The following is a 25,411-nucleotide window of genomic DNA, read 5'->3' on the forward strand; positions in this document are numbered from 1 at the left end:
TTTTGTGGCTTGCACTTACTGAACACTCTGGTTTGGTACATAGAAATCAGCCAGATCGGCTACCTCCTGTACAAAGCCCAAGGATATATCCCAAATGGCCTCTGATCTCCTCACAGCATATGCCCAGAGAGTGTTCTGGTGCAAAAGAGGTCAAATAACTGGTCATAATTCTCAGTCCCTTCCCCTTTCACCCATTTTCACATCATACACTTTCTCTGTTGTTCATCTTATTTCTGAGGTCTCTAAACATTAACCAATACACTTCAGCGGTAATTTGAAACTTTTGCAATACAACCTTTTAAAAGAAAGTATATTTCAAAGCCTGTTCAATTTCCATTTCATTAAATACATGCAATGCTTTATCTGAGAGTTTGGAGAGAAGCACTGGAATCTTCTTGTTGTCTGGAGCTTTATGCAATTCGCACAGTCTCTCAAAAGTAGTGAAATATTCTTCAGTACAATCCATCTTTTTGGATGTCTGACACAAATTTATCCAAACTGTGTATTCCTTGGGGAGATGGCATACCTGGAAGCTATAGAATCTGTCCATGCTTTTCCCACCAGCTCATGTTGCCTTTCCTTCTCTCTCCAGTTCCATTGTTTGTTGTTGGGCTTCCTTCTGGTGCTGTTTTTCTGCCTCCCTGTCTTTGACTCTCAGGTCAGTCTCACTGCTTTGGTGCTCTTGGTTCTTTCCATTTTTGCCAACTCCAAATTTTTGGCCCACTCTGCTAATCTCCAACTTCTGTAACTTTATCTCAGCCAGTTTGAATCGCATGACTGTCTCGCTGTGGGCTGTGTTTTGCCCTCCACTCCCTTTGGTAGTCGTCTGCCTACTCATTTTGATATACTTTCCTTTGTTGTGTTTCCTTCTCCAAAAGGAAACATAAAATAACAAAAAACTAGCTTTTTCTGACTGTTCCCAGCCTTCTCAGTCTGAATTATTTTAAAAAAATCTAGCTCACAGGTGCTTGAAGTGTGAACCAGAGTCAACCAGCAAGCTGTGTATAAATCCTGCCTTCTATGCCCCTGGGATGCTCTGCTCTGGACACCCAAAACTGTAAGCCATTGTGTTACCCCTCTGCCTCCAAAAAAAGGAGAGCTTTGTTGGGGCTTAAACTGTGTTTCAGGTTCTTGACGTTCCAGTCTGTCTGCCTTGCCAGCAAACTCCTTGAGACTCTGCCAAGGTAACAAATCTGTGAACCCCAGTTCCCAAGAGACATCTCCCTACAATGTCCAGGCCCTCTCTCTTGACACTAACAGAAACTAAAGAAAAGATGGTTATGATTCAAAATGGCTGACCCTACTGTATCATTGGAAGTGGGGAGGTGTGATTTTAAGAGTCCCTCAATGCCCACTGGCAGAGGACCCACTTTACAGTAACTCATATCAGGCCTCACACTCACTACCGCCAACACACTGTTATAATATGTATCCAAAAGGTATCTTGTACGGTATCCTCTAAACTGATACAAGTTGGTCACAAATATCATCGAGTGATGTATGTATGTATGTATGTATAAATAGTTGTGCGTGCATGCTGGAAATGTGTTCTTACAAATTCTTTTGGAGGCAGTGGTTAAATCAAGTCTGCACTAGAGAAAGGAATGTAGATTTACTTGTCTGACTGGCTTGATTCATTGTCCTCTGTCTGCAAAGTACATTTATGTATAAGGTAAACAAAGCCATCAAGCTAACAAGCAATGGAGGAAACAGTTTAGTGGGCACACTGGAGGTCAGTCTGCACCCCAAGAAGTCTTTCTGACTCTTGAGGCAGACACAATGGACTTTGGGAAATATAAAGGCAGCAAAAAGTCATTGTAGCTATCCATCACTTAGAGAAGAAAGGAGACAGAATGCTCTGATTCTGTGAAAGTTGGATCCCCTAAAGGGCTGGCAATGCTGATAACTTGATGTAAGTGAGAAAACTGCAAAGACTATAACTTGCTAACACTAAGCTTTAGTCACCAGAAATCATGTTTTTGTTTTGTTTGTAATCATACATGTCTTTTTCCTCTTGCTTAGTATCACTTAAATCTTTATTCATAAAAAATATTCTTAGTTTTACTATAACCCAACCCGGTACTGTTATACTAACGTATAGTATGAGTCCTCAAACTAACAGGCTAGTGTCTGGAGGCAGATTTATTATTTCTATGAGTGTCAAATGAGAGGGACTGGACACTGCAAGGAGATGTCTCTGGGGAGCTCAGCAACTGGGGTTCACTGATTGTTACCTGCAAAGCAAGGTTTAGGCTGGCAGAGTCTCAGGGTTGCTGACAAGGCAGACAGACTGGAATGTCTGGGAACCGACACAGTTTAAGCCCCAGAAAAGCTCTCCTTTGTTGAGACCGAGGGGGTAACACAGTGGCTTGTGGTTCTGGGTGCCCTGAGACATAGGCGCCAACTCTGTGGATGCTCCAGCTCCCTCCCCCTCTCGCCCAGCACCTCCTACCCACCTGCAGCCCCACCAATCAACTCCTCCCCCTCCCCCTCCCTTCCAGTGCCTCCTGCCCACCACAGATCAGCTGTTCCACAGCGTGCAGGAGGCGCTGGGAGAGGGACGAGAGGGGATAGGGTGTGCTCGGGGGAGGGGGCGGAACTGGATGGGAAGAGGTGGGCTTGGGGTGGGGATGGGGACTTGTGGGAAAGGGTGGAGCAGGGGTGGAGTGGGTGCAAGGCCTCAGGGCGGCATGGGGGTTGAGCACCCCTGGGGCCAGGAGAAAGCCAGCACCTGTGCCCTGAACAAAGCATCAAAATTGCTTTGACTGAAAATAGGTTAAACAGCCTACGTGCATGATTAACTCTAGGTCTAATGCCCATCCAAATACAATGCCTTGAGATGAAGGCGGCCTTGGCTGAATGTCTGGTTTTGATGTTCTCTTGAGTCAGTAGGTCTAGAAAGGGTTGGATGGTGATGGGAGGATGGGTTAATATTCTCAGAAGGTCTGAAAACCAAAATTGCCTGGGCCAGTTGGGCAATGAGAATGACCCAAGCTTTGTTGTTGCAAATCTTTTGTAGAACTTGTGATATCAGTGGGATGGGAGGAAATGTATACCTGAAGTGGTCTGTCCAAGGTAGCAGAAGTGCATCATCCTTGCAGACCCAGCCCAGAGCTGCTCTGGAGCAGTAGAGGGGAAATTTCTGGTTAGTCTGGGAGACAAATAGATCCCAGGATGGTGTTTCCCAGTAAATGGCCTTGTTCAGGACAGAATTGTACATCTCCCATTCATGGTCTGTAGAGAAAAGTGTCTAATAAGGCTGTTTGCCAGAGAGTTCTACACAGCTGGTAGGTAAACTGCCAAAAGAGTTATGTGGTTTCTATGTAGTCAAGTCTAGGGTCACTTGTATAAAATCTATGGTCTTTGTGGGAGTCACAGAGGACTTTTCAATGTTGACACAAATTCCTAAGGATGATAGCAGTCAAAGTAGAAATAGGGTTGCTGATTAAGACTCCTTGCTGGATCTGCCAGTCAAGAGCCAGTCATTGAGACACAGAAAGAAGGTGAAGCCATTTTGTCTCATCCAGGCCCTGTAGCAGTAAGAAGAGGAACTGAAGAGGTGTCAGTCCACCCTGCCCCTTATATTCTTAGTTCAGAGGATGAAGAGAAACAACTGAGCAGGTACAGACCAACGGACACTACTTGCTAGAAATCTCAGGTACATGGTGCATACGTATTCCCAACACTCATCACCGATGCATCGTGTCTCACAAAGGCATAATGCCCCCCAGGCACCACCACTCAAACTGTGCACCTCCTCCTCCATCCCAGACACATAACTGAGCTCAGGATAAACTTAAAAGTAACATTTAAATTTGGGGCCACCATTTAAAAGTTGTAAAAGCAAGCTTTCACAAGATGTATACACATAAGTGTTTCAAATTGTAATGGAAAGAGATATTTCAAATAGACATTCCCCTGCAGTCTTCTGCAATACAAACATTACAGTACTGAGAACCTAAAATATAAAGTGTCTGCAAACAAAAATGAACACTAAATTGGATTTTAATATTTTTAGCCTCAATAGTTTAAGGTGTGTGACACAAGAATCTTTTATTGCCAGCTGGCAAGGGGGGTTCAAGAATGTCCTGATTCTAATATGTACATTCTGGTTCACCAAATGAAGTCTCAAATGAAAGCCAAGGTCAGATACTGGTAATTAATGTCATTGTGAAATATCACTGCATAAGGAGTTATGTATATATACACTGAATATATTTTCTTAGATTCTCTATCAAGCTACAAGTCACCAGGAGAGGTGAATAAACAGGTTTTATGTCAGACAAGATGTATTTACTTATCTCTGTTGTATTAAGTATTGTCACCTAACACAATGGATGCCCAATTACAAAGTTATCTAAGAGATATGAAGTCAACAAGCAAGCAGCACACAGCAAAAATAAGCCATGGTAGTTTTCCTGTCTGAGTACAATGAACTTTGGGGAGTAGAAGTTCAAGGCAAAGACGACACCCCCTGTTCCTGCACCTAGGAAGTAAAGGGGCAGTGGATTTACGTTCGTGAAAATAGGAGCTCAGTCAATCTTAGCTGAAACGCTGCAGAGGACTGTGGGGGCAGAAAACACTTCTTTACATATGAGGTTGACCTATTTAAGTTTAGTCTCTAGACAGCATGTTATTATTTTGTTTTTATGTAACCATTTGTTTACAGTATTCTTACTCACTATCACTTGAATATTTGACAATAAACTTATAATTATGTTTTTCTATAAAATATATCTCAGTGCTGTGATATTAAACCAGGTGCTGATCCTGAAGTGAATCATACTAGCTGATATGTACACTGTTCCCTTGGGGACAGCAGACCTGGTATTTTTGTGAGTGTTCAGTGGATAAGGGATTGCACACTAAAGAGGAATGGGTCAAAAAGGGACTCGGGTTCACCTGTAGTTAACCTGCAAGGAAAAGTAAGAGTGGCATAGTCCTGCAGAGACTGTTTGGATGGCTAATAGATTGGTGGTGTCAAGGAGCTGACACCTGTTAAGCACAAGCAAGATGCCCTCATGCTAGAGACAGGGGGTAACAAGGTGACCCTCAGTCCTGAGTACCTCAAGAACCATCACAAGGCATTATTATTCATCTACATAAAAAACCTGCTTATAATATATGATTTAAGGTGGAAGTATGCCTTTACATTCAAATTTAACTCTGCATTTTTAGTAATAAAGGTAGAATATTAAGCTAATAATAAGAGATACACAACATATATGTATAATGTACATTGATAACTATAATAGACCAAATACTAGATTACATGACTGCATGTATTTTCTGTGCTGACTGCTAGTAAACAAAACTAAAAAGAATAAAATAAAATAAAAATTCACACTGATGTATATGCATCTTGGCAGCTCTTCTCTTCATAAGTTATACCTTCAGGTAATTTCTGTAACAAGGCAATATTCTCAGATACTTACAGTGAAAATATAAGAGTACCATTCTGTAGTATAATCTTAATGTTTTGTTCAAATCACAACTCATTGTAGTTTGATCTGCTATCTTGTAAGCATAACCTAACTTCTTAAATTGCACAACACTCTAAATTTCATATCTTGCTATTGATGCTTCTTTGATACAGAAGGACCATAACACTGCTGGTCACCCTCCCCTCATCCTTGTAAATAGCAAGCTCATAGTTGTTTGAATACAACACCTATAGAATTCTTGATTCCAAAGAGTTAAATCATGTGTTAGCCCTATTTCATGTATATAAACTGTGCTGGTGGCATTGGAGACAGAGTGCATGAGGTAGTATCTTTTATTGAACCAACTTCTGTTGGTGAAAGAGATACACTTTCGAGCTACACAGAGCTCTTCAATAGTGGCATTGATCTTCTCTTAGCAATGGAAAAGCATAAGGTGACTATGCTTATATTTTAATATCCATTAGCAGCCTTTGATACTGCAGACCTTGAAATATTGACATAACTGAGGGTCCTAACAGAAGCAGAGAATGGTGCCATGTCTTTCTTCTGGAAAGAGCCCAAGTATAAGCTATAGGAAATTGCTTGGAGTAAGGTTATGTTTATGTCATGGAGGTCACGGAATCCAGGACTTCCAGAGACCTCTGTGACATTCTCTGCTTCAGCCCCAGGGGCTGCAAGACTGGAGCTGGCAGCCAGCGGGGCTCTGGTAAGGTTCCAGCGAGAGGCAACAGGGGGCCCCCTGCAAGGTTCCAGCGAGAAGTGACAGACTCCTGAGGGGGCCCTCCTCAAGGTTCCAGCAACAGGTGACACTCTCACGTGGGGGAGGGGTATGCCTCGGGTGAATGAGTGGTGGTGTCAGGGAAGTGTTTATTCCCCTCTATTTGGCACTGGTGAAGCCATATCTGGAGTACTGCTTCCAGTTTTGGGCCCCCCACTACAGAAAGAATGTGGACAAATTGGAGAGAGTCCAGCAGAGGGCAATGAAAATTATTAGAGTGCTGGGGCACATGACTTATGAGAAGAGGCTGAGGAAACTGGGCTTATTTAGTCTGCAGAAGAGAAGAGTGAGGGGAGATTTGATAGCAGCCTTCAACCACCTAAAGGGGAGTTCCAAATAGGATGGAGCTAGGCTGTTCTCAGTGGTAGCAGATGACAGAACAAGGAGCAATGGTCTCAAGTTGCAGTGGAGAAGGTCTAGGTTGGATATTAGGAAAAACTATTTCACTAGGAGGGTGGTGAAGCACTGGAACGGGTTACTTAGGGAGGTGGTGGAATCTCCTTCCTTAGAGGTTTTTAAGGCCCGGCTTGACAAAGCCCTGGCCGAGATGATTTAGTTGGAGGTGGTCCTGCTTTGGAGCAAGGGCTTGGACTAGATGACCTCCTGAGGTCTCTTCCAATCCTACTCCTCTATGGCCTGGTCCACACTGGGGGACAGTGTCGAGGTAAGATACGCAACTTCAGCTACGGGAATACCGTAGCTGAAGTCAAAGTATCTTATCCCAACTTACCTCCCGTCCTCACCGCTCGGGATCGACGTCCGCGGCTCCCCCGTCGACTCCGCTACCGCCACTCGCTCCGGTGGAGTTCCGGAGTCGACGGGAGCACATTCGGGGATCGATATATCGTGTCTAGATGAGACGCGATATATCGATCCCCGCAAAAATCGATCGCTACCCGCCGATTCAGCAGGTAGTCTGGATGTACCCTATGATTCTCTTTGGGAAATATGGACACACTGCAGCTCTTAACCACCGTGGACAGAAGCCCCTCCCCCCACACCTTCCAGCTGTTGTGGGCGGAGGGTGAACCCCACAGCTCTGAGGCACCACGGTGGCAGTAGAAACCAGAGAGCTGCAACAGCAAAAGTCAAACAGCTCATGACTTCTGTGAATTTTTGTTTATTGCCCATGACTTTTACTAAAAATAATCACGACAAAATCTTAGCCTTACTCATGAGTTATTTATCATGAGGACTCTCACAGAGTACTGGATGTTCTTATTGGTAACTTCTCTCAATCAATGCATACACAAAGATGCTAAGAGAGTTAACAAGGAGACCTGGACCACTGTGTCCTTAATATGCTGATCTTTCCCTGCTCCCCATTTCATTTATATCTGATGCAACTGGTGCAGTGAAATGAATGACTCGGTGTCTTTATGAGTCTGAGGTTTGCACAAGGACTGGCTGGCTGAAGCTCAATCTATACAAGACTAAAGCAGTTTTGGCAGAATTGAAGAAGTTAAAATCCTCACCAATTTTTCTGATTACTAGTACTTAGAGCGTGTCCACTATTTGTTACCTAGGTTAGCAGTCTGAAGTCTCATTCGATCCTGGGGCTGCATTTTGATATTCAGGTAGCAATGGTGACTAATGGCATTTTGTTTCATCCAAGCATGGTAAAAAGAGAGGACCATTTCCTTCAGATGCAGCTCTGGCTGTGACCAGGTGCTTGGAATGGACCACACTGAGAATGCCACACTCAGGGCAGACTGCAAGAAAAAGGGCAGGCACACCCCAAAACAAGTGGTTTATACTACAATTAGATTCACCAAACCAGTGACCAGAAAAAGAGCTTCTGCAGTATCACATGGTTAACAAGAAGCCAAAGGACAGAGCCTTTTAGGCATTCCAGCCTTGATTCCCATCCAGACAAACTGGTCTTCTACAGTGAGAGATTACTGAAAATGCAATTCACCATACCAATGCTGAGGATCTACCAATCCCAAAAGGTAGAAATACTTGACTTGAGGGTAATATAAATATTTCAGATATCACCCAAATATCATGCTGTCAGCCAATCCTTAGTAAACTAAGAATTTATTAAGAAAAAGGAAAGAAGAGCGTTAAATGGTTAAAAGATAATATATACACAGACACACACAGGATTGCAAAGTCCTTAGATCAGGTTTATAGCAGTGATAAAGCCTCTGGTAACTTCCAAAAGATTGGAAGGTCCTCAGTCCATTGTTCAAAATACTCCTTCTAGTTTTAAATCCACAGTCCAGAGAAGTGGAGCAGGAATGAGGACCCATTCTGGAATTTCTTCTAGGTAGGTTGGCTAGGTTCACAAATGTACAGCCCCAGAAGATCATGCCCATATACTTTATACAGTTAAATATCATCCAGCACCTTTTGGAGAAACTCAGAAAAGGAAAGAGTTACAGAAGACTGTTACTTTTAGATTTTCATGTCCTTGTTTTGCTAACTTTTGTCACAATTTAAATACTATGGTAGTGTGTTGAAGGATTTTCTTTGTATTTAAGCCCACTTTAAAAAAAAATCATGAATAGCTATGAACTACATTAGCCTGAGTAAATACAGACTTAGCCAGTATTATACATAATTAGGATAAGCTAGATCTATAATTCAGTCATTTTAAGGTGTATCTTTAGAGATATTGTTAATTTTGCACATTAATTAAAAATTACAGAATAAACACTGTAGTCTGATATAACAAAACTCAATCAATACTTTAGTGGCCAAAGGAAAAAAAACAACATACAAACTGTCTATCGTAACTCAGATATTGTCAGGCACTGCCCCCTGTAATCAGGCCTAGTGGTTGGAGTGGAGGTTGAAGCCACACATCAGGTTGGGACTGTGCCAAGGGTGGTTCTCAAATTGAGATCTGAGGACAGGCTGCGGTCAGAACCAAGAACAGAATCCGTAGTCAGGACAGAATCAGTACCATAGCTGGAGTCCAGGTGAAAGCCAGGGGTCAAAGCAGGGCAGTCAGAGTCCAGGAACAAGCCAAGTCAGTAGCATAGCCGGGGTCCAGTAAATATTGTTCTGCTTTTGGAATGGATGGATACCACACAGACCTTTTTGACTTAACAGGCAGAAAAAAAATCAAAGAAATGCCACTTTATTCTGGTATTCTTGAACTCAAGATGTCCCTTGCTACAGCCTTTAGCTCTAAATGAAGTTACTTTATCACGAATAATAAATCAGGTTTGAAATGGGACAAAGACTTTGTCCCTAGAGCTATGAAACAAACTAAATTTATCTTTAAGTTTCCTCAATGAACAAGCAGGAGGAAAGCAGTTATTTCTATCCCGATAGAAGTTTTATTAATCCAAAGAGAATGAGTTCTTATTAGACAATCAGTACGAGTGATCCCTCAAATTGCTGAGAGATGCAGGTACAACATTTAAATGTTAAAAAAAAAAAAAAAACACCCTCAAGCTCTCTTCAACTTTACAGATTCAGTAACGGTAGTTGCAAAGCAATTCCTTCACAGAGAAATGACAAGGAAGCACACGATGCATCCAGCACATTCAGAGAATTAAGTTACAATAGAGCTCATCCACAAGAGTATAAACAATTGTTCCTGAAAAATCTGGAAGGCTTACCCAAGTATTATTTGTACAGTGATTGCACCCAGAAGCCATAACCAAGGTTTGAAGGTCCATCCAGCTCAGCACTGTATATCCATAATGAAAAGACTGTGCCTGCCACAAAGAGCGTACAATTTACATATATATTACAAACACGCACTATTGTAAAAGAACATTATTCAGGTTGCAAGGTCAAGCACTGAAAAATTAGAAAATGCCAGAATTAATGTTACCTGTGCAACCTTATTTCACCCACCTTGTTTGTCTCCATTATGATACAGTCTTTAATTACAAGATCACAATTTTTTTCCCATAGGCTTGTTAGCACTGCAGAGCCAATACAGTCTGGGGATAATGAGCTGGACTATATCTGAGTTTACAAATTAAGATTGAATTTAATGGACGCTGACTGCCAGTATTCTATTCAGTCTGAATTCTGAGAAGATTTGTACATTAAAAGCACGTGAGGGGGAAAAAAAGAACACTGGGTGAATGATACACAGAAGTCATCCAGGTAGAGTCATCTTCGCCCAGTGTCTAATGCAGAACAAAAGTTGTTCACATCAGTAAGGAATTTCAAGCCATCCCATTTCTCCATAAAAAGCCCACATTTCAGAACAAAGGGCCCCAATCTGCCATGTGAATTGACAGATGGCTTAATCTGTCTGCTAAGGAGATTCATTTTCCAAGGCAGATGATAGGAGTTGGAGGAAGGACATGAATCTCTTAACTCACTAGCTCTGTTCCCCACCTTTTGCTTGTCTCTGTAGACAGTTACTGCAGTACTGTTAGTTCACCCTTGATCCACCTTCCTTATTACCTGGTTCCAAAGGGCTCTCCATTCTCCCTGAAATTCTAGGAAATTTGTATACACTGTCCTCTCTAATCAATCACTTTTTAGTCCAGTTCTGTGAAGAGCTTCCCTTTGTCTTGTGACCTCATAAGAGAGATCCTGGCGCAAAGAAAAGTAGAAGACAAAGATCCAACAACCCTAAATCGTAAGCACCTTTCTGGAAGAGGTCAACATAGCACTGAGTTGTACTCAAAGTGTACACTCCTACTCTCCATTTAACATTTCAATTCTCTACCCAGTCTCTAAGACAAACTGCGGTACTGCCAAATAAGCCATGGAAACCTCTCTTCAGTTAAAAAAAAAAAAGATTTGGGATGGCTATCTTCTTCACAAATATTTGGGGGGCAGGGAATCCTCACCCCACATATACTGACCAGAAATGAAATGGAGTTGGCAAAGCCAACAATCCCATTGCTACAGATTCTAACATGGACACTCTGGCAAAGGGTAAAGTGAGGAAACAAGCAAACAAGGATACATGGAGACAGTTTCAGATGTGTAGGGGGGGGGGAGGGGAGATTGCAGACACCCCACATAAAAACAAAACAAAAATCCCTGAATGGCTTAATGCTAGCAGAGAAGACTAAAAAAATAAGAAGGAATTTTACCCAAAGTGGGGGTGGTGTTAAGAAACATATTATATTTAGTGCAAATAAGGGTAAAAAGTGTTATTTGCTGTATCCCCTGAGCTTGAAATAACCTATTTCTAACTAGCATAATTTCTATGTATTGTTCTTCTCTCCTTATTCGTATCTAGTATTTAGTATCATCTGCAAATTTAACAGGCTGTTTACCCCTTTTTCCTGATCACAATAAATATGTTCATTAACACACAGCATCCCTGCAGCATATACTGGATACATTACAATTAGTTATACATTTGAACATTCAAAGCAATCCGTGGATGCAATTACATCAACAAAATCTCAGCATTACCAACAGTTTACACTCCTTCATAGTTTTCAATCCATGTAACAATCTTCATATTCAAACGAATGTGAATTATTTTTACGAGTAGTATTACACGAGATGGGTATCAAATGCTGTAATGAAATCCAGACATCTACATCTGAATAAAATTAAAGCAGGCTTTCGAAAGTGGGTTTTCCTTTTACCTAACCAACTTCATTAGTTGTGCAAATCCCTTTTATATTTTGCATCAGCAATCCAATGGACCATAACAAGTTCCCTGTACAGAGTACAGCAAAAACGATAATTCTGCATGTTCATGAGTCTGTGGCATTAAAATGTATCAAAAAGCCTAGCTTTAGTTCAATAATTCAAATTTTGATATTTAAAAAAAAACAAAACAAACAAAAAAAACCCTTACTTGTGACACACAAAAGTCACAAGTTTTAGTTTATAGTACTCAAACTTGTTCTCCGCACCTTTTTCTGGTATCTAAGGCTTAGAAGTTACTTCAGTTATTGCTGAGGATAGTAATTATTTAAATGGAGACTTATGTATTAAGTGATCCAGTCTTTTTTTAAAAAATATGATGGTCTACAGAAGAGGCAAGAAACAGAAATCAATAATGGTGAAGCACTGCAAGTCAACTTCATGATCTGAAAATCATTAAACAAAACCAGTTTAATTACATTTCATTAAAACAGTCTTCATGCTAGGTGACCTTCATAAAAATTGCTGTTAAGTTTGAAGAGATTTTTGTCTATTTCAAAGATTTCTACTAGTGAATGATTCTCAACTGCATATTATCATTACGCTAATCTTTATTTAAATTTGCCACAAACATGTGAACTTCAGATTTCTTGTAGCAGGCATTCAACTATCCTAGATTAGATGGATTCTATCATCTGTCATGGAGCACAGAGTTTGCCATGCCTTGTACCCCCGCTGCAGTCTCTTGCAAGCACACCTTTCTAGTGTTAGGTTCTAGGCCTCCACTTCACTAAAGGAGGAGTCCCCTGATTTTACCACTCTTAACTGGGTCCACCTAGGCTTCAGCACCCATTTCTCACTCTTCTAGCAGAGCCACTTTGTCTTTGCTCCATGCAGGGAATTCTCTCTGCAGGGAACTCTGTAACCAGAAAATGTTTGCAGTGACAAGCCTGCCTTCTCAAAACAAAGTCTTATTTATTAGTCAACAGAAACACTGTGATAGTACTCAAAAAAAGTGGTTAAAACAAAAGAAGGCCAACACACCTGAAACTTACCTAAATCTTGCAAGGGAACGGAAAATAAAGTTTAGGCTGAGTGGAACTTACCTATACACCTTTACTCCTGGCCACAGAAAGACAGACCTTGCAGCACTCTCTCTGCTGCCCTCTGTCAGAGAAGCACTTCCCGCCACGGCTGCCCAGAGTGCCTGCTCACCCCCCTCCTTCGACTCTAGGGCCTGGTCTACACTGGGGGGGGGGTCGAACTAAGGTACGCAAGTTCAGCTACGCGAATAGCGTAGCTGAACTCGAACTACCTTAATTCGAACTACTTACCCGTCCTGACGGCACGGGATCGAAGTCCGCGGCTCCCCCGTCGACTCCGCCACTGACGTTCGCGGTGGTGGAGTTCCGGAGTCGACGGGAGTGCGTTCAGAGTTCGATATATCGCGTCTAGATGAGACGCGATATATCGAACTCCGAGAAGTTGATCGCTACCCGCCGACCCGGGCGGGTAGTATGGACTTAGGGAGTCTTTAATGGTTTTGTGTCACTTTGATCCCAATAACTTGGGCCTAGGGAAAATAAACCTGCTATTCTAGCTGGAACCGGGTGGGTGGAGATATCACAGTTAATGACTCCAAGTGTTCCCTTAAGGAACCCCGGTATTCTTTCTGAAGGCATCTTATCTCTGCCACTGTTTCATTTCCTGTTTGTTCCCCCCCCCCCAGCCTCCTTTGATTTAACTCCATGCACAATTAAGCAGATTAACAGTAAGTAAAATGATGCACATAATATTAAGTACAGAAGTCTCACACATTCTCCATACCATTAAAAATAAATCAAGTGTCTGTGAAGTACAGGCCTGCAAGCTCCTGACACTATGTAATTCACTCACATCTGTTCATCATTTGTAGTTATAACAACTGATATAATCCAGTTAGATTACTTGATTAGCTGTCCATGCATTGATTCTAGTATGAGAAACACCCAAAGTGCAAACTTGGAGATATTTGAATGTGTAGCTTAAGTCCTCTAGAAAAGCACTAGTACACTTCTGTGATGGAAAGTGTAAATTAGTTTCATGGCAAGTTTAGAGTGCACATACTAGGGCACTGTTTATCTGGTGGCTGTGGAATTGTTCATGGAATTCACTCCTTCCTTACTGAACTGCTCCAGAATCCAAGTTTTCATTTAAAATCAATACATGCTCCTTGCCCTCATAATTGTAAAGATACTAAACATGAACCAAGTACAAAGCAATGCCATATTGTCTTCCCAATTCTGGAGACAGTCGGAAAGGTATGAACAGCCCAGCTCATCTTAACAGGTTAGCTCAAAGGGGCTGTGTCCCACCTCTCCCTCTCCCTCCCGTTCATAAGCCAACCCCATTCTTTGATGCTTCCCTTTTTTACTAATAAAATTCAGCTTACGAACAAATATATACGGTACATTATTCATTTTCATATGCAACTGATTATAAACCTCATTTTTACATTTTAAAACAAGCTGCCAAAGAACTTCTAGTCTGCTGCACCGGAATGCCATAGATGCCAAAGGCTTTGCTGCAGAATTTAGGTCCAATTTGCAACAGAATACATGAAATGTAATCTATTTTACCAGTTCAGTCTTAGCTTACTGCAAACCGTAATGGAAGGTCACCAAAGAGTACAAGTACTCAAACTTTACTGCACCAGCCAGTCAAAGCGTAGGCCATGGTTGTCCAGCAAGTTTATATGCTGTATAACGACCTCCTTGTGAACTCAATTACTCAAAACATGCATGCATGAAAATCACCCTACCAATACAGAAAGATTACTAAAAATATGCAAAGATTTTATTGCTGAACCCAGTAATAAATCTGATCAAGAACATGTCACAAGGGACGCAATATACACAGCAGTATTTCAGTAGTAATTGGTATATCATTTGAAAATGTATCCTCCAACATCAAGTTATGCATTATACTGTGGAAATAATGGTATTCCAATCTTTCTAATGAATATAAAATAAGAAATGTTAGGGTCAAAAAAATCTCTTTTGCTGTAATTCCATTTACTTCAATGGAGCTCTGCTAGCAAAGAATGTGACCTTTAATTTGTTTAAGGTTTCTAAATAATTTTGGTGAAATGCATGTAAAATGCAAAGGTGTTTTGAAATAATTTTGTGAAACTTTATGTGGATCACCATAAATCTACCAAGTTTTAAAAATCATGTCAGTCTACAATTTAAACAGGAATTGTTGTCTAGCAGTTAGAGCAGAAGACCGGGTATCAGCATTATTGGGTTCTACTCCTAGATATGCCCCCTGACCATAATCCGGTCCATTTGTTTTGAGATAGTGGAGAGATTGTATTTTTTTCCTGTTTCAAAGAAATCTGTTCTTCACATGACACAGCCTTGAAGATCTCAGACAGCTAACATCCAGCCACACTCTTCTATCGAATGCAGCATCAGTTAACACAGCAGACAGTGAATAAAAGCATTTTAATTTTTAAAAGCTGGTGTTCCTTAATGGAGGATGGTGCTCTTTATCCTTTAACTCATTTTTAAATATGTTTACGAGGCATCATTTATATGTAATACCTAAAACATAGGTACCGGTACATTTAAGGAAATTGTAGGTCTGAGACCCTGCCTCCACCTTATTTTTAAGTTGCTTTTCTCTTTTGGGTCCTTTGCCCCCACAGATTTGTCTCTATCTGTAATCTTTCAAGACTAATAATTGTCAACCTTCACATCTACTTCACTATAGCATATAACTTTTGTTTTCCTCTCCCTCCTCACATTACTCAATTTAATTCTCTTACTTTCCATGCCTACTAGCATATTTTTTACTTGCCACTTCCTCCTGGGTTTTGCCTACTCATGGCAGCCTTTGTGCTTCTCCAAACCCGGGGCTGTATAGCACCAAATATACAGTGTCTATTTTCCCTAACACTGCAAATTGATGCTATGAGCATCAAGATGATGCATGTCTCAACTGCTAGTTACTTCTGACAATCTCTAAGATATTAAATTTTAGATTAAAAGATGGTCTCTCCAAGACTATTTTAAAATCAAGTTTGACATTTATGTCCTTGATCCCAGTCATCTGGTGAGAAAAAGACCAAAGTGAAAGGAGATGTAAGAGGGGTCATACTAGAGATATAAAAATAATAAATGGTACAGAGAATGTAAATCAGATGTTTTTATTTCTATGCCAAAATACAACTGCAGTAAATTTAAAAACAGGCCAAAAAGATTTGTTTACATACTACATAATTAACTTGTCACAAGACACTATTCCATTGTGGCCTACTGCTTAGTAGGATTCAAAAAAAGAAATAGTAATTTATAGAGTTAATTAAAACATTCACAGTTACATTTTCTTTTCTTTTTTTTTTTTTTAATAATAAAAAGGTATAAACCCTCTTGTTTTTGATAGGGTAAGCCAACCTCCACGTAACAGGAGTTAGAAAGAAAGTTCTTTCTGGACTGGTTATCATACAGTTATCCACTCTGAAATTCCTTGCACCTTCCTGGGGCATCTGGTTCTAGACACTGTCAGAGACAGCATACTGATCTAGATGGACTACAGCTCTGATCCCATGTGATTAATCCAATATTCCTGAACTATTAGTAGGAAGGGGAAAAAAGTAGTTACTCTTTCCCCCAGTTTGTCAGTCTCACTTCTATGAATCTGTTTGTGTCAGTTATTATCTATTACTTTACTTTTATTCAACCTACTTAATGGAAATATTCTGCTCTTCTTCCAATAAACAGAATAGCAAGGCATCACTCTGCTTAGTTTTTAAAAAAATAAAAGTGACAGTTAAAAGCCAGCACAGTGCTAGATGAAGACTAAATGAAAGCCATATTAAAGTGAAAACCAGATAGAATGAACAAACAAAAATGGTTTTAAAATTAAACTTCTACTGTGGCAAAACATGCATGTGCACTGCTTTTAAACTACTACTTTTCCTATACTCAACTGGAACCATTACCTTCTGCTTACTTTAATAAGAAGTGAATATTAAGAAGTGTATGCAGAGTCAGGATGAGCTATACCCTGACATCTGGTGGTGAATTGTGGCGAGTTGTAGAAAAGAACTTCAGGGGCTGATCTTGTTTGCATAGGCACACCCACTCCGCCTAGCATGAGCCCACAGCAGCTCAAATGGTCACTTTGGCTACTGTGGGATCCCAGTTTTTCTGTTATTGGGGCAGGAAGAATAAAGTGTTGTTACCCTGACTATGTGAATCAAGGCCAGTGGAACTGTTTTATGACAGAGAGACTCGCCATCAACTAAGTAGCACTTGCTAGACAAGGGACATGGGTTCCAAACCCAGTGAATTGAGAGTAGCTAGGGACAGGTATTTGTACCTGATAGTATAGGCTCATTTTGAGGGCCTGAAATACCAGCTGGACCACCTCCTCTCTCTACTGTGGAATATCAGAGCTAATTTTAATTCTATTAGGAGTCTAGTTACAAGCTGCTGAGCTGAATTTGCTTTGGGCCAATAGTACACCAGTACTGAGGTTCCCCTGCTACAAGCTGAAATCACTAAAGAGCTAAAATTAATAAGAGCTGAAATCACTGAGTACTGGGGGGAGTGGGGGTGCTGAAGATATATTGTTGAGCAACTAGTGGACCAGAGCAGTTTGTGGGATGACTGGAGCAGCTCACGGGACAGCTGGTGGAGTGGAGCGGGTGGAGTGGCTCGCGGTGAAGGCTGCAGCAGAACCCCATGAAGAGACGGGGCAGTCGGCCTCGGACCACGTAAGGTGCCCCTTAACACTACTGCACCCTCCCCAGGCTGGGAGGTAAAACTCTGCAGATAAACTTTTGAACTGTGGGGCTGCATTGACCAGGGACAGAGACTTTTGGGGTGTTGGACTTTTGGGACTTTGGGTGATTTTTGGGGGGGTTGCTGGACTTAAGACCCTGAGGGGAAAAAGGATACTGCCAAACTTACTTGGGGGGTGGGCCTTTTGCTCATGGTTTGTGTTATGAATCCTGTTTGTGGTGTTTCCCCAACATCATGCCGCATTGTTTCCCTCCTTTAATAAAAGGATTTTGCTACACTCAGACTCTGTGCTTGCAAGAGGGGAAGTATTGCCTCTTAGAGGCATGTATGTAATTGTTCCAGGTCACTGGGTAGGGGCTCAAGCCGGTTTTGCATTGTGTTATTGAGACAGAACCCCTAGATACTGAACCCAGCCCTTGTTGCTGCCAACTCAGACGGGCAGAAGGGTTACAGAAGTGATAGGGCAAAGTTGATAAACAATTGAAAGCTGAAGCCAGCCTAACGAGAGGAGGAAAAAGTCTGGGAAAGAAGGAAAGTGCTTTTAAACGCACAGAGTTAGGAACTATTCTTTGAAATCAACTGAATATTTCTCCTTTATGGCTGCAGCTGCTTATTTCCTCTCCCCACTCCCTCCAACCCTACATTATGAATATCTCCTGGCTGGTTTTATATGAAAGAGAGAGTGCACGCACAGGCACATCTGGGACCCCCCACTTACAGATATTGTCAACATCTCCTTTGGTAGATATTGACCTACTCTGAAAGACAAAATAGTCTAACCAGTATTAAAGAAACCAGCATTGAGGCTTAAGACCTCACAAATTACCACTCTTGCTTTTTCTCAGCAAGCTAATCAATAAGCTTGGGGTGGGGGGGAGTCTCCAGTGCCACTCAGTTGCCAGTGTCCTAGATCCCTTCCAGTCAGGCTCCAGGCCAGGGCACAGCAGAAAATCCAGAGCAACAGCTTGTTGCTTTGATAAATTATATTCTCCTGCTCACAGGCAAAGGAAATATATCTATTCTATGCACATCCTTCTGGACCCCTCTATGGCATTTGATACCACTGATCAACTAATATCCTCCTGTCCCAAAAGATGCTGTAAACAGAAATGTCCTGAAATGGCTCTCGTCCTTCCTCTCACTGTGAGCCAAGAGCATTATTATGGGATAGCAGCCCATCTGCTTAGTGGAACAGGTCACCACGAATATGTCATCCTAGTTCTCTGCTCTGGATCATGACTGAGTAAGGAGTTAAGTCTCTGTCTTGATATTTAAAGTCCTTTATGTGATTTACCCCAGCTGTTGGAGAGATCACCCCTCTCTTCATGACAATGTTCTCTCTTGACAGTATATTCCACTGGAAATAGGAAATGGCATAACATAGGGTATAACTTTTTCTGGAGCTATACCAAAACCAAGAGACTCGTGTCTGCAAAAAATACGAATGACCCCAGAAATATGAATAACCTCTACAGAACTCACCCCATTCAGAACCACATGAAACTCTCATCTCCATCTTACCTTTCCTGCAATAAGTCTATTATCTCACACACAAACACAATTCTGAAAAAAACCTAACCAAGATAGAACTATCTGCTAGAAAGGAAGAAAGAGAATTTCTTTTTAATTCTTGGGATATGCTCAGATTCAACTGACAGGCACTATAAGAACCTATATAAATAGAAAATATTAAAAGGATTCAGAAACTAAATGTAGCCCCTCCACTCCTATTTGTTTCTCCTGGTGTTAGATTTTATTAATGTTATGAAGTTACAATTAGGTCATTAGAAGTAGCTCTGAAGCATGTAGCTGTACTGATTTTTGTGACTCATGACCAACTATGATTAGTCAGATAGCAATAATTGCTAACATAATATAATTAGGATTGAATACTGTCCAAAGCAATTTTTGGGGACTGTATTCTGAAGATTTTTTTTCTGATAGCAACTGATCTGACATTTTTTACAAGTAAAATCCATCAACAAATGCTGTATACTAGTTCACCTTTTTAAATAATGTTGGAAAGATTAAGTCATTTTGTTGGAATATGTACCCTCAAAAGTTAGTATTATAGAGCTACAATCCCAGAACTCAAAAGTTTGTCTACCAAAGTAATCAGGAGACCTGTCCCTATATATCTGGAGCATGAGTAGGAAAGGTCTGGGATATCTGAATGGTGGGCTACTTTTGCTCACTGTCCTTACACTTGAATATGACTACGCTTTAGGGACTAGAAAGATGTTCTTGGTGGAGGGCCCTCAGCTCCGGAAATCACTTCCCATGCATCTGACGAAGTGGGTATTCACCCATGAAAGCTCATGCTCCAATACGTCTGTTAGTCTATAAGGTGCTACAGGACTCTGTCGCTTTTCCCCCCGTTGAGCCGTTTCAAAACGGACTAGAGATTTCCAGTGCTCAAGCTGAGACATTTTAAGGGACCCTGATTTTCCGAACATTTTGTGAATTGGCCCTCTAAAAATAAGGCTCCTTAAAGAGACTTGTCGAGACGGGCACTCCCCAAAAAACCCCACACAAAGCACCCAAACTTACTGATCATTTCTGAAAATTTAGGCCATGAGCTTTGGTCTGAAAGATGCTTATGGTGAACTGAATTCATTTTAGGATTGAGTTCACTTAGTTTGATGTGACCAGTAAGTGTTATTTGTTTTTTGTATTTATCATCCTAGCATTTTGGATAGCTTTTGTATGTAAGCTAATAAATTATTCCAAATATTATAATTTTGTATTAGCTAGGAGAAAATTAAGTTGTAGACTTACCAGTAAATATAGTGGTGTAAACTACTTCCGATTTCCCCCCTGCTCCTTTGTTCTTAATGGAAATCAAAACAGAGACAAATGCTTAGGTAACAAGATCATATGGTTTAGTCCCTTCCCCTCCCCTCCCCTCACCCCCCCCCCCCGCCAAGTAAATACTCTCCCCACTAAAAATCCAACCACAACTACCAGTAGAGAAGGAAACTCACTAATAAAGCTATTTGAAATGTATTCTACACCATAATAATGCTATGATGTAACTCCAATGTGAATTCTGTGTTTGGCATCTCCAGTTTAAGGAGGTGCATAGGAAAGTGTTTGTAGAACAATTTCTACAAATATCAATTTTCTGTACTTGAAAACTAAAGCTAGAGAAACATTTTTGTACAATGCCACTTACAAAATTATAGAAGGTCATAGCTGTGAATCACCTCTTTATGAAAACCAAAGATATTGTTTTGATTGATCTCAAAAAAGTATACACACACACACACACACACAAACTTGCTCTGCCTAGTCTAGTATCTCTGTTTAGACAAGCCTTTTTGGTTATATAATATGTAGTTTGAGATGTATAAATAAGATGCTGCTAAACAAACTACAATATCATCTTTGGGTGTTTAGACTAGGCAAAGTGAGGGGTTGTGTGTGTGTGTGCGCGTGTGTGTATTATATATATATGGTTTGTGCACACAAAACTCACTCTGCCTAGTCTAAACAATTGCAATACAATGTTCTCATGTGTCAAAACTTTTGACATTGGGTTCAATATTTTCTGAAAATGACTTGCAAGAGACCTGGAGTTATGTACCAGCCAGCTTAACAACATTAAGGTATGAGAAAAATAAGAATTTTAAGAAAATATGTATTACAAAGAAAGTTATTCTAGGAGTTCAAAGCTTATACAGTTAGTTGAAAGCTAGTACAGTGCAATGCTGAATGAAGACAAAAGATGTAGGATAGTTCTGCCCTCTGCAGGGGGTATAAAGGTATTAATTAAACCTTCTGTATAAAAAACCAATACAGTACTTATGGAAGCATTGTATGAACACTTTACAAACAACGGTTTAGAAAAGTCTTCATGATATATTCTTTATGTAAACTATTAAACCATTACTAATGCAATGATTCAGTGCATAGATGTTCAAAAGCTTTCAGAATATTTGGCAGCAGCAACTAAAAGCTTCTACTGAGTAACTACTATGTAGGGATAACAGTTGGATATTAATTTTTTTAAGTCAACTGCAGTTCAAAAATCAAATACTTATAGTGTCTGTCTTCAAGGTGAGCTTGCATGCAAAAATATACCTTTTAGGGTCCCAGTCCTGTAACTGCCTCCACATGACTGCCCCCTGACAGGGCCGGCTCCAGACTCCAGCGCGCCAAGCGCGCGCTTGGAGCAGCATTTTGCCGGCAGGGCGGCAGGCGGCTCTGGCGGACCTTCCGCAGTCATGCCTGCGGGGGGTCCACCGGAGCCGCGGGACCAGCGGACCTCCTGCAGGCATGACTGCGGATGCTCCACCGGAACCGTGGGACCAGCGGACCCTCCGCAGGCACGTCTGCAAGAGGTCCCCCGGAGCTGCGGGACCGGCGACCGGCAGCGCGCCCCCTGCAGCATGCCGCCGTGCTTGGGGCGGCCAAATTCCTAGAGCCGCCCCTGCCCCCTGAACCAAGACAGAGGGAGGTACAGAATTGGGGGCCTAAGATAGCCCCCCTTAAGACTGGATATGAAAGTCTAGACAGTGTTTCTGAAATACGGCCACCATGGCCACATGCCTTTTCTTGCAGCCACAACCTCCTGAACTGTTATGGGGGGCAGGAGAGAAAGTAGCAGCCCCTTCCCATTCCTGTTGCTCCTGGATGCACCGCCTTGGTGTTGATTGCTGAGGTGCCAGCACAGGTTGGGCACTGCCCCCCCCCCATGGAGACACCTGGGGCACAATGTTAGAGGACCAAGCAGCCAGTGAGTTCCCCACCTTTCTGGGGCAGTGGGGCTCAGGCTTCGGGCTTCAGCCCTGGAGTGGCGGGGCAGCAGTCTTTGGCCACAGGGCTTCAGGCTCCAGCCCCCCACTGCCTCCCCCTACACCTCCATTGCCCCTAGTCCCCGCTGCTTCCCCCAACCCCCACATTACTGGGAGGGGGGTTGTCCTCCCGTTGTGCCAGATACCGATTTCTGAACTGCAGGGCTCTCCCGGGAACCGCAACAGGGAAAGGAGCAGAACGTGGAGCCACCGGGCAGCCCCATGCTGGCAGCTCCTCCAGCACCACTGCTGTACCACCCTCAGCCCTGTCCTCTGTGGGGCTGCTGTACAGACACCAGTCAGGAGGGCTCAGCCGTGTGGAAGGGCTGGGGGCGGTACAGCAACCCTGCTGGAGGAGCTGCACGTTCTGCTCCTTTCGCCGCAGCGGTCTCTCTGGAAATGGAGCAGTGAAAGGAGCAGAACACTGGCACCACCACTGGCTTGGCTGTACCACCCCCAACCTTGCTCCCCAGCGCAGCTGCTGTATAGACCCCAGGCAGGAGGACTCCGAAGACACAGCTGCGTGGAAGGGCTAGGGGCTGGACTGGGGTAGCTCCACGTTCTTCTGCTCCTTTCCCTGCTGCGGTTCCAGAGAGCCCCTCCAGCATGGCTGTAATGCCCCCAGCCTGGTCCTCTGCCCTTCCATGCAGCTGCATCTCCTGAGTCCTCCTGCCTGGGGTCTGTATAGCAGAAGTCGTCCTGCTGCACCAGAGGAGGACAGATCCCCCCGCCAGGTAACATGGGATGAATGTGGATCATGGGGAGGGAACGGGGAGAGCACAGGGGCCCCAGGCTGGGGGTGGGGAGGAGTCACATCGGTAGATCACATACACCCCCTTTGTGTCCCTCCCATGAGTGTAGCGCACAAGCAAGAAATGATTTCTACTTGCACCACTGATTGCACTAGAGCAGTTTTTAAACCTTTTTTCCTTTTGCAGATCCCTACAAAGTTTTGACTTGAGAGACAGACCCCTTTGGAAATCTTAGACATACAGGCAAGTCTCATCTTATGCGCATTTAACATGCGCTAATTCAGCTTTGCGCAGTCAGCAAAAAAAACCCAGAGAAAAGAGAAAAACAACAATTTAAATACTGTACCTGTAGTGCAGGTGATTCCGCCCACCATTACACTCAATGTAATTTTGACTATACGTAATTTTTGCTTTACACGCTTACAGCGGAAGGTAACCCCATTGTAAGATGAGACTCGCCTGTAGTCTGCAGACCCCCAGGAGTCTGGGGCAGATCGAAAACCACCGCACTAGAGGGCACAACAGCTCCCCCACTGGGAGTGAACCACCCCCCATCATGCACCAGCCAAATATTTGCTAAGTTTCCTCCAACAAACTTCATGCCAGAATCGCCTGCAAAGGTACTGGCGGGTCCAAACGGAAACAGCTCAGGATCGCACACGCGGCCTCGGGGCTCCGGTGGTGCCAGTACGCGCCAGGCTCCCCCAGCTCGGCCCAAAACCTAGACCTGCCCGCGGGCTCTCCCGCCGCCCGCGCTACCAGCCGCACCCAGGTGACTCTTCTGAGCGCTGGGGGCGGCGCGGCGCTCGGGAAAGGTCCCGCTCCGGGCAGCGCTGGGGGGAGGGGGAGGCGCCGACACGCCCCAGCCGCGTTCCTGGCAGCGGAGCCGCTCTCAGCCCCCGCCCCCGCGGGCCGCCCGACACAGGTGCCTCGCCCGGGGGCGCATCTGCCCCGCACTCACCCCGCTCCTCCCCGGGCGGCGCAGGAAGCACGTGGCGGGCAGCCCCCGCTCTGGCCCCTCCTGAGCCGCCTGCTGCCGCCGCTCGGCCTGGGCCCCGGAGCTGCAGCTTTGGCCTCAGGCTTGTTCCCGGGGAGCGGAGCGGTGCCGCGGGCGAGACGGGGCTGCAGGTGGCAGGACGGGTCAGTGTGTAAAACCCAACCGGGCTTAACCAAACCTCTGACGTGTCACTTCCTTCGGGGGGAGCCCGGCCGACCTGGTGCTGCAGCGCATCAGCCCCTGGGGAGTAGGAAGGGACGGGCAGGAAGGGGATACACCGGGGCACAGCCCATGGAAACGCGTTCTCAGGGAGCTATTGCGGGCAAGGCACTCTAGTTGGGCCATAATAATCTTCCAGGGGAAGTGGTAGAAGCTCCCTCCTCCAGCTATTAAGGAGACACAAGAACGGCCATACTGGGTAACCTCAAAGGTCCATCTAGCCCAGTATCCTGTCTTCCGGCAGCGGCCTCTGCCAGGTGCCCCAGAGGGAGTGAACAGAACAGGTAATCATCACATGCTCCATCACCTGTCACCGATTCCCAGCTTCTGGCAAACAGGCTAGGGACACCCTCCCTGCCCATCCTGGCTAATAGCCATTGATGGCCCTATCCTGCATGATTTTATCAAGTTCTTTTTAGAATCCTGTTATAGTCTTGGCCGTCACAACATCCTCTGGCAAGGAGTTCCACAGGTTGACTGTGCACTGTGTGAAAAAACACTTCAAAATAGTCTTCAAAAATACTTTAAAGCAAAGGCAGAACATAGTGCAAATAGGAGGGCATAGGCCTGTTAAACACAATTGAATGTGTTTTAAAATGTCTCATCTTTTCTACTACTGGTTGTCCACCTAAGCACATGTTGGAGTTGCCAAGGCCAAGGGGGTTGTTGTGAAGTTGAAAAGGGAAATGGTCAGGACACATACTGTCTGAAGATGCGGACCATGCTGTGAATGGAGGAGAACCCCTGTACTAGGCCATCCCATCACTGTCTTTAATCTAGTACAGGGCATGGGCCATGTGTTAGTTGATAGCCACAATTAATACTCCAAGGGGGGAATTCTGCATCACTGCACATGTGCAGAATTTATATCACCCGCAGATTTCTTTGCTTCCCCACAGAAAAATGACTGCTAGTCTGGGCTGAGGAGGACAGGACTTTCTCTTCCCCTGCATGGCATCTGGGGCTGGGTCAGACCCACCTCCAGATTTCTCCACTGGCTGCAAGAAGCTCTGCAAACTCTCCCCTTCCCCACCACCATTTCCTGCACCCATCGCTCCTCAGCTGCAGGGGGAGGGATCCCTGTACAGGGATCCATGGGTGACA

General features: G+C 43.4%; 1 long non-coding RNA gene across 1 annotated transcript; it reads right to left on the reverse strand.

Annotated features, from left to right (window-relative positions):
* Nucleotides 1–8,319: 8,319 nt before the first annotated feature.
* Nucleotides 8,320–23,851, reverse strand: LOC120391574. Its single transcript, XR_005591390.1, has 4 exons — nucleotides 23,688–23,851; nucleotides 20,322–20,373; nucleotides 9,798–9,896; nucleotides 8,320–9,274 (listed from the first exon to the last, which is right to left on the reverse strand). It is a non-coding gene; the product is annotated as an uncharacterized LOC120391574 (long non-coding RNA).
* Between the last annotated feature and the right edge of the window lie 1,560 nt (nucleotides 23,852–25,411).

This window comes from Mauremys reevesii, linkage group 1 (assembly GCF_016161935.1).
Source record: "Mauremys reevesii isolate NIE-2019 linkage group 1, ASM1616193v1, whole genome shotgun sequence".
NCBI classification, from domain to species: Eukaryota; Metazoa; Chordata; order Testudines; family Geoemydidae; genus Mauremys; species Mauremys reevesii.